The following is a 10,648-nucleotide window of genomic DNA, read 5'->3' as shown; positions in this document are numbered from 1 at the left end:
AATCTCAGATTCATCTATTCAACCAACACAAAGTACTTCAAAGAGTGCCCCAAAGTTTCTACCGGAGAGTCAAGACGGAAATGTGTGCCAACCCCTATGCATAGGTTCATGGGCGGAACCCGCAAGTTGATCACCAAAACATACATCAAGTGGATCACGTAAATATCCCATTGTCACCACAGATAAGCATGGCAAGACATACATCAAGTGTTCTCAAATCCTTAAAGACGCAATCCGATAAGATAACTTCAAAGGGAAAACTCAATCCATTACAAGAGAGTAGAGGGGGAGAAACATCATAAGATCCAAATATAGTAGCAAAGCTCGTGATACATCAAGATCGTGCCATAGAGAGAACACGAGAGAGAGAGAGAGAGAGAGAGATCAAACACATAGCTACTGGTACATACCCTCAGCCCCAAGGGTGAACTACTCCCTCCTCGTCATGGAGAGCGCCGGGATGATGAAGATGGCCACTGGTGGGGAATCCCCCCTCTGGCAGGGTGCCGGAACGGGCTCCCGAGAGGTTTTTGGTGGCTATAGAGGCTTGCGACGGCGGAACTCCCGACCTATTGTTGTCTTTGATGTTTTTAGGGTATATGGGAATATATAGGCGAAAGAAGTCGGTCGGGGGAGCCTCGAGGGGCCCATGAGACAGGGGGCGCGCCTAGTAGGGGGGGCGCCCCCACCCTCGCGGCCACCTCGAAGCTTCCTTGACTTCAACTCCAAGTCTCCTGGATCGCTTCCGTTCCAAAAATAACGCTCCCGAAGGTTTCATTCCGTTTGGACTCTGTTTGATATTCCTTTTCTTCGAAACACTGAAATAGGCAAGAAAACAACAGTATGGGATGGGCCTCCGGTTAATAAGTTAGTCCCAAAAATAATATAAAAGTGCATAATAAAGCCCATAAACATCCAAAACAGATAATATAATAGCATTAATGCTTCATAAATTATAGATATGTTGGAGACGTATCAGCATCCCCAAGCTTAATTCATGCTCGTCCTCGAGTAGGTAAATGATAAAAGAAAGAATTTATGAAGTGTGAATGCTAGCAGGTGCAAAAGTTTGATCAATGATAATTTCAATCACCTTTATAGCATGATTATATGTCATAATAGTAGTTCATCTCATAAAACTTCTCAAGATCAAGTAACAAGCTATTCACATATTAAAGCATAGACCATAAACTTTCTTAAAAACTAGCAAAATATGTTCTCAGTCATCAAACAATTGCAATTCATCTTATTTTCAAGAAGGGTCTATGTCAGAGCTTTGATTTAGCAAACTCCACATACTCAACTATCATATAGTATTCTACAATTGCTAACACTCACGCAATACTTATGGTTATGGAATTTTAATCGGACACTGAGAAAGATAGGGGTTTATAGTGTTGCCTCCCAACGTATTCACCTTTGGGTGATGTCAACAATAATAGTTCATGCTAACTTACATCCAATTGGATATATATATCAGGATCTTTCCAACACGAGGTGCTTGCCAAAGGATAAAATGAAAAAGGGAAAGGTGAAGATCACCTTGACTCTTGCATAAAGTAAAAGACATAAGGTAAAAGATAGGCCCTTCGCAGAGGGAAGCAGAGGTTGTCATGTGCTTTTAGGGTTGGATGCACAAAATCTTAATGCAAAAGAACTTCACTTTATATTGCCACTTGTGATATGAACCTTTATTATGCAGTCTGTCGCTTTTATTACTTCCATATCACACGATCGTATAAAGCTTATTTTATCCGCACTAATAAGTCATACATATTTAGAGAGCAATTTTTATTGCTTGCAACATGATAACTTACTTGAAGGATCTTACTCAATCCATAGGTAGGTATGGTGGACTCTCATGGCAAAAACTGGGTTTAAGGATATTTGGAAGCATAAGTAGTATCTCTACTTGGTGCAAGGAATTTTGGCTAGCATGAGGGGGAACGGAAAGCTCAACATGTTTGAATGATCCATGACAATATACTTTAATTGAGATGTGAGAAAACATAACCCATTACATTGTCTTCCTTGTCCAACATCAACTCTTTAGCATGTCATACTTAATGAGTGCTCACAATTATAAAAGAAGTCCAAGATAGTATATTTATATGTGAAATTTCTCTTCCTTCAATATTCTTTCATGAATTGTTCAAATGACCAATACAATGCTTGCTAACCTTCAATAAATTTACAACCTCTACTTCTTAGATGTGAAGTCATTACTCCCCATGGGATAAGCAAATGAAACATATATAATTTCAGATTTATGACATTCAACTCATTCAACCATTTACTCATAGGATATAAGTGAAGCACACGAGTAAATGACAAACTACTCCAAAAAGATATAAGTGAAGATCAATGAGTAGCTAAATAATTGTGTAACTATGTGAAGACTCCCTCTCATTTAAGAATTTCAGATCTTGGTATTTTATTCAAACAGCAAGCAAAGCAAAATACAATGACATTGCAAGGATGGCACAACTCATGTGAAGAAGCAAAAACTTAGGCTCAACCGATACTAACCGATAGTTGTTGAAGAAAAAAGGTGGGATGCCTACCGGGGCATCCCCAAGCTTGGATGCTAGAGACTTATTGAAATATTATCTTGGGGTGCCTTGGGCATCCCCAAGCTTGAGCTTTTGTGTCTCCTTAATTCCTTTTATATCTCGGTTTCCTAAATCTCGAAAGCTTCATCCGCACCAAACTCAACAATAACTCGTGAGATAAGTTAGTATAAACCAATGCAAAACCTTATCATTGTCTACTGTAACAAATCACTAAAATTATTGTTACACATTGCATACTAAATTTCTCTGCATATTTAATACTCCTATCCTCAAATAGAATCATTAAACAAGCAAACATATGCAAATAATGCAAACATAACAGCAATCTGCCAAAACAGTACAGTCTGTAAAGAATGCAAGATTCATCATACTTCCCTAACTCCAAAAATTATGAGAAAAATATACGCTGTAGAAGATTTATCAGATCTCATTATGCAAAATGTTTCAACATTATACCATTCTCTGACTTTTCTAGGGAATTTTTCCAACAGTGGTAAACTTTCTGTTTTCAAACAGCAACATGTATACTAGCAAAATAAGCATGGTAAAGGCTATCCTTGACATTTTTATTGAAACTAAAGATGCAAAACATTATTATAAATAACAGCAACAAATACTAACAAAATAAAATGATGCTCCAAGCAAAACACATATCATGTGGTGAATAAAAATATAGCTCCAAGTAAAGTTACCGATGAACGAAGACGAAAGAGGGGATGCCTTCCGGGGCATCCCCAAGCTTAGGATCTTGGTTGTCCTTAAATATTAACTTGGGGTGCCTTGGGAATCCCCAAGCTTAGGCTCTTACCACTCCTTATTCCACAGTCCATCGAATCTTTACCCAAAACTTGAAAACTTCACAACACAAAACTCAACAGAAAACTCGTAAGCTCCGTTAGTATAAGAAAATAAAACCACCACTTAGGTACTGTAGTGAACTCATTCTACATTTATATTGGTGTAATATCTACTTTACTCCAACTTATCTATGGTTCATACCCTTCGATACTACTCATAGATTCATCAAAATAAGCAAACAACACATAGAAAACAGAATGTGTCAAAAACAGAACAGTCTGTAGTAATCTGTATCAAGCGTATACTTCTGGAACTCCAAAAATTCTACCACATTAGGAAGTCCTAAGCAATTTGTGTACCAATCCAGAGCAAAAAGAATCAGATCAAAAGCACGTTTCTGTTAATTATCAAAACTAATTTACTGGATGCAAAAGTTTCTGATTTTCAGCAGGATCAACACAAGTATCACCGTAAGCTATCCTAAAGGTCTTACTTGGCACTTTATTGAAACAAAAGCTATAAAACATGATTACTACAGTAGCATAATCATGTGGACACACAAAAACAGTAAGGATAAATATTGGGTTGTCTCCCAACAAGCGCTTTTCTTTAATGCCTTTTTAGCTAGGCATGATGATGACAATGATGCTCACATAAAAGATAAGAATTGAAACATAAAGAGAGCATCATGAAGAATATGACTAACACATTTAAGTCTAACCCACTTCCTATGCATAGGAATTTTTTGAGCAAACAATTTATGGGAACAATGATCAACTAGCATAGGAAGGCAAAACAAGCATAGCTTCAAGATATTCAACACGTGGAGGGGAAACTTGACATTATTGCAATTCCTACAAGCATATGTTCCTCCCTCATAATAATTTTCAGTAGCATCATGAATGAATTCAACAATATAACCAGCACCTAAAGCATTCTTTTCATGATCTACAAGCATATAAAATTTACTACTCTCCACATAAGCAAAATTCTTCTCATTCGAAATAGTGAGAGTATCATAAGAGACTTGAATACTAAAAATTGTTTCCACAATAAAAGAGTAATGTTCAGAAAAGGGTAATCATAATCATGACAAGTTTTATAAATATAATCATCACTACTTTTTATAGCATAAGTTTCATCACAATAATCATCATAAGTAGCAATTTGGTTCTCATCATAATCAATTGAAACCTCTTCCAAAATAGTGGAATCATCACTAAATAAAGTTGACACTCTTCCAAATCCACTTTCATATTCATCACAATAAGATTCACATCCTACAAAATAGTGGGATCATTACTTCCTAAAGTTGACACTCTTCCAAACCCACTTTGATCAATATAATCATCATAGGTAAGAGGCATGCTATCATCATAATAAATATTCTCGTCAAAACTTGGGGGACTAAACATATCATCTTCATCAAACATAGCATCCCCAAGCTTGTGGCTTTGCATATCATTAGCATCATGAATATTCAAGGAATTCATACTAACAGCATTGCAATCATGCTCATCATTCAAAGATTTAGTATCAGACATTTTATAGACTTCTTCTTCTAGAACTTGAGCACAATTTTCCTTTTCATCATACTTACGAAAGATACTAAAAAGATGAAGTGTATGAGACAAACTCAATTCCATTTCTTTATTTTATAGACTAAACTAGTGATAAAACAAGAAACAAAAAGATTCGATTACAAGATCTAAAGATATACCTTCAAGCACTCACCTCCCCGGCAACGGCGTCAGAAAAGAGCTTGATGTCTACTACACAACCTTCTTCTTGTAGACGTTGTTGGGCCTCCAAGTGCAGAGGTTTGTAGGACAGTAGCAAATTTCCCTCAAGTGGATGACCTAAGGTTTATCAATCCGTGGGAGGTGTACGATGAAGATGGTCTCTCTCAAGCAACCCTGCAACCAAATAACAAAGAGTCTCTTGTGTCCCCAACACACCCAATAAAATGGTAAATTGTATAGGTGCACTAGTTCGGCGAAGAGATGGTGATACAAGTGCAATATGGATACTAGATATAGATTTTTGTAATCTGAAAATATAAAAACAGCAAGATAACTAATGATAAAAGTAAGCGTAAACGATATTGCAATGGTAGGAAACAAGGGTAGGGTTCATACTTTCACTAGTGCAAGTTCTCTCAACAATAATAACATAATTGGATCATATAACTATCCCTTAACGTGCAACAAAGAGTCACTCCAAAGCCACTAATAGCGGAGAACAAACGAAGAGATTATGGTAGGGTACGAAACCACCTCAAAGTTATCATTTCTGCTCTATCTATTCAAGAGTCCGTAGTAAAATAACATGAAGCTATTATTTCCGTTCAATCTATCATAGAGTTCATACTAGAATAACACCTTAAGACACAAATCAACCAAGACCCTAATGTCACCTAGATACTCCATTGTCACCTCAAGTATCTCTGGGCATGATTATACGATATGCATCACAGAATCTCAGATTCATCTATTCAACCAACACAAAGTACTTCAAAGAGTGCCCCAAAGTTTCTACCGGAGAGTCAAGACGAAAACTTGTGCCAACCCCTATGCATAGGTTCATGGGCGGAACCCGCAAGTTGATCACCAAAACATACATCAAGTGGATCACGTGAATATCCCATTGTCACCATAGATAAGCACGGCAAGACATACATCAAGTGTTCTCAAATCCTTAAAGACTCAATCCGACAAGATAACTTCAAAGGGAAAACTCAATCCATTACAAGAGAGTAGAGGGGGTGAAACATCATAAGATCCAAATATAGTAGCAAAGCTCGCGATACATCAAGATCGTGCCATAGAGAGAACACGAGAGAGAGAGAGAGAGATCAAACAAATAGCTACTGGTACATACCCTCAGCCCCGAGGGTGAACTACTCCCTCCTCGTCATGGAGAGCGCCGGGATGATGAAGATGGCCACCGGTGAGGGATCCACCCTCTGGCAGGGTGCCGGAACGGGCTCCCGAGAGGTTTTTGGTGGCTACAGAGGCTTGCGGCGGCGGAACTCCCGATCTATTATTGTCTTTGATGTTTTAGGGTATATGGGAATATATAGGCGAAAGAAGTCGGTCGGGGGAGCCTCGAGGGGCCCACGAGACAGGGGCGCGCCCAGTAGGGGGCGTGCCCCCCACCCTTGTGGCCACCTTGAAGCTTCCTTGACTTCAACTCCAAGTCTCCTGGATCGCTTCCGTTTCAAAAATAACGCTCCTGAAGGTTTCATTCCGTTTGGGCTCCGTTTGATATTCCTTTTCTTCGAAACACTAAAATAGGCAAGAAAACAGCAATATGGGTTGGGCCTTCGGTTAATAGGTTAGTCCCAAAAATAATATAAAAGTGTATAATAAAGCCCATAAACATCCAAAACAGATAATATAATAGCATGAATGCTTCATAAATTATAGATACATTGGAGACGTATCACATATCATGAGCATGTATGTTCACATAGATAAGATTGCATGTGGCATCATTTTCATCTGCACAAAATTGCAGGCTCCTGCCGTGGACTTGGTCTCAAGAAGAGAAGAGAAGACGAGCCCATGTTGCGATACCCGGCAAGCCAAACAGATAAATTCTATCTTTTATCCATACGTGTTCTGTAGACAGGACTTGTGCATAGGAAAACCTCGCTGCCTTTAAAACTTATGTGCTCTAATCCCTTGACTCAAATGTTGCTTCGGTCAGGATGGTCGCAGCCACCTCTGACGAAAGGGTTTAGCGGGGGGCTGGTCCCTCTTTACAATTTCTGCCCGGCAAGCCTAGCCCCATGGCAACAAACTGAGGGTACTGGCAGGATAGCCTACCGGGGGAAACTTGTTTACTTAAATGTATAGAGGCATCCCACCTCTGCATTGACATGTTACATGCACAGGTACCCAGCAAGGTTTATCTTTTTCATTAATATGCTGATCAATGAGTACACATCTTACAGAACACAAACATGGATAAAAGAGATTACATAATTTGAACTAAAATTTGGCAAGTGCTTAAAAGTTTTAGATTGAAAAAGATAAGTGCCCCGTAATCCCCCTTCTTGTTCCTCCTCCCTTGGGTATTATGATGGGAAGAGAAGCGGACGCCCCACCCGGTCTCGTCAGAGGCTTGCCGAGCGCAGCCTGACAAGATCGGGAGTGGTGAGGCTGCGAAGGAGAGGGACGGGAGGAGCAGCTCGGCGCTGCCCTGGTCACCACCTACTGGACTAGCGAAAAGCCGCAGCACGGGCGCCGGCGGAAGGACCCGCCGAAGCTCAGGTGGAAGACTGTTGGAGGAGGCGAAGGCACCCAGAGACCGATCCCCTCCCCGACAGCCAAGAGGCCGGTGATGATGGTGTCGGGGAGGGAGGGGAAGACCGAAAAGCTGAGGCGGCAGGTCACCAGTAGGAGATGAAGGCATCAGTACCATCGTACTCCGACCTGACGCCCTGCCACCCGCCTTCTCCATCTTCCCTCGTTTTCTCTCCATCACCACCACTCTAGGGAGGCATCGGGCTCCTGGCCCATCGCCTTCCCTGGAGGAGTGGCCAGAGAACCAGACGGCCAGGGTGTGCATGGCCCCAGGCTCTCCCTTTCGGCATAACCGAAAGAAGGCAATGAAAGGAGGAGGGGGTGTGTAGATGAATACTCCCGCTCCTCCCCCTCCCATCCTTTTATAGACAAGGCTGGACTAAGGGCAGATCCCCGGTGGGTAACCGCCATCCTCCACCAATCCAAGAAGGTCGGGGCCCTGCCTTGACGCTCTCCCGCACCACGCGCCTCCGCTACCTACCCCACACAATGCATGCAACATATGTGTCCAAGTATAAGGGTGTGGTGGGAAGAGTGAATTGGCAGTTACTCACCCATGCGTTAAAGTCATTCACGGTTGTAATGGTCCCGCTAAAATTGGTGTTACACGATGCGCCGGAGAACCGGAAACTGACCTGGGCACAGGTTAATGAAGAAGCATAGTTACTCCCCTATGGCATATGAACTGGTTAGGGCCTACCCCGATGACGCACGGCGGTGCGTTCGAGCCAGGCCCGAGGGTTTCTGTTTGTGCAACAAACCCTTGGTTTGTTGCCCAGACCGTGCACAGGCCTAAAAGAGCAAGATTGAAATGACCAAAACAAGTCCAAGCACAAGAGATCAGTTATTTGACAAGTCAGAGTGCAGAACAAGAGGACCAAGTCAAGCCAAAGGAAGCAAGATATCATTAAGAGAAAACCTCCCTTGCCGGGCAGGCGAGCCAGGTGAGGTTGAGGTGGCCCCAAGAGTAAGCATCAAGGTCGTCCCAGCAGTATTACCGGGCACAGCGAAGGCAAACCACCCCGCCAAGGCTCCACCACTCCACCTCACAGCGACACAAGTCTTTGAACGGTGCAGTGTCAATCCCCCAAGTGACTAAGTGGTTGTTTTCTGCCACATGGAAGCCACTTCCTACGGAAAACACCTCCAAATGACACCCGTCCAGCAACGTGTCAAGCAGACAGGCAAGAAGGTGGCAAAACAGCCCGGCAAGGCTTGCTGGGCATTCCATGATGTGATGCTAAGCGGCGCATTTAATGCGCTCTGCCCTATCTGCAGAGTTAGGTATATAGCACTGTTAGCTGTCTAATCAGTGCATCATGACTGATTTGCCACTATGGTGACCCCTTGATCTATAAAAGGAGGCACATGGCAACCGTAGAAAGGATTCGCACCCCTTTACACTCATACGTGCGTAGCTACTCCTGTCCCAAGGCAACCCTGTCGGGCAAGAGCACTGCGTTCTCCACCACAGTCCACCATCAATCCACCAAAGCAGGAGTAGGGTTTTACGCCTTGCGGCGGCCTGAACTTGGGTAAAAACTGCTCGTGTGATCTCTGTCATGCTTCCCGACGTTCTCTACTCTTTGTGCAACGTGCTCATTCCCCCTACCAAACCAAAAGGGGCTCATGGCTGCATAGGTGGCCGTGGTTTCCGACGACAATCCAAGAGTCATTGTGGATTGCCAGTGAACGAAGTCTGTGAAGGTTTGGAAGTCTACCTTGAAGACTTACCTGAGTGATTGGGCGAGGACTAGGTGACCTTAACTCAAGGGGAATAAGGTGAAGACGTGGTCTTCTGAGTTCAAACTCAGCCTCCCTAACCAGACGTACAGTTGTCACAGCAACTAAAACTGGTCTACCAAATCCTTATCTTCGTCAAGCTATTGGTTCTATCACTTCACCCTTTACTTACTGTTTAGCTTTGTGAAGTCATTGCTTGCCTACTTTCATTGAATTCACTGTGTGAATACATTCTACTTTGATTGTGTATTTGGATTCATATTGTCTTCCCATTCTGATTTGTTCTACCTAGCTGCTATTTGTCTTCGTGCTTCTCTCTATACTGTTTATTTGATTATGGCATGGCTAGTGTAGTTTATCTTCCACTGCATCATGTTTAGGTGTTATTTCACCGTATGTCTTCGAAAACTTTGCTTGTTTTGAAGACTTTCAGGAAAATCGCCTATTCACCCCCCCCCCCTCTAGTCCATAACTAGCACTTTCAATTTTAGTGTCTCAAAACCAAAGTTGGAACTTGGTTGTAAACCTCTCATCAAGGATATATAAGAGAGCCACGTTCATCTACTCAGAAAGTTTCAGCAAGTCCTCTAAAATGTTCTAAAACCTAGAGAAAATTAACTTATTAATAATTCATAACATTCCAAATTTTGGAAGTTTTTGGTATGTTGCATTTTCTCAACAACTTATAACAACTCTACATGTTTGATTTAGCTCTCAAATGAGTTTAATAGATTGATTCCGGAGTCTTTCAAAGAAGGTTGATTGTCCCATTTGAAATGGTAAACTCTTGGTGTCTATGAAATGAAAAGCTTACCATATCACATATATCTTAACAAAATATAACACTCCAACCATTCCCATTCAAAGAAAAATAGTGTGAACTGGTGTCACTAGATCGCCCATCCCGCAATTATTATCTTATACTCCCCTCCTAGTCTGCAATCCCCACCATCATCGTCCACTTCTAATGGTTGGGTCATATGTTCCTTAGGATCGTAAAGCTTATCATGCATATGAGGCAAGTTGGACCAGACTACCCGTCGAAAAATCGAAAGAAGAACTCATGTCATATTCCACCTTACTGCCATGTCATACTGTTTTCTTGACAATGTAGCCGACATACGACACATAAAAATAATTCTTCATTGCCTTCTTCTAGGTGGGGCCACCGCATACCGAGTATTATAAAAGACTCACCGCTCCCCTCAACCCTAAGTGTTCCCT

This window comes from Triticum dicoccoides, chromosome 7B (genome assembly GCF_002162155.2).
Source record: "Triticum dicoccoides isolate Atlit2015 ecotype Zavitan chromosome 7B, WEW_v2.0, whole genome shotgun sequence".
NCBI lineage: Eukaryota > Viridiplantae > Streptophyta > Magnoliopsida > Poales > Poaceae > Triticum > Triticum dicoccoides.
Note: the sequence above shows the minus strand (reverse complement) of the source record.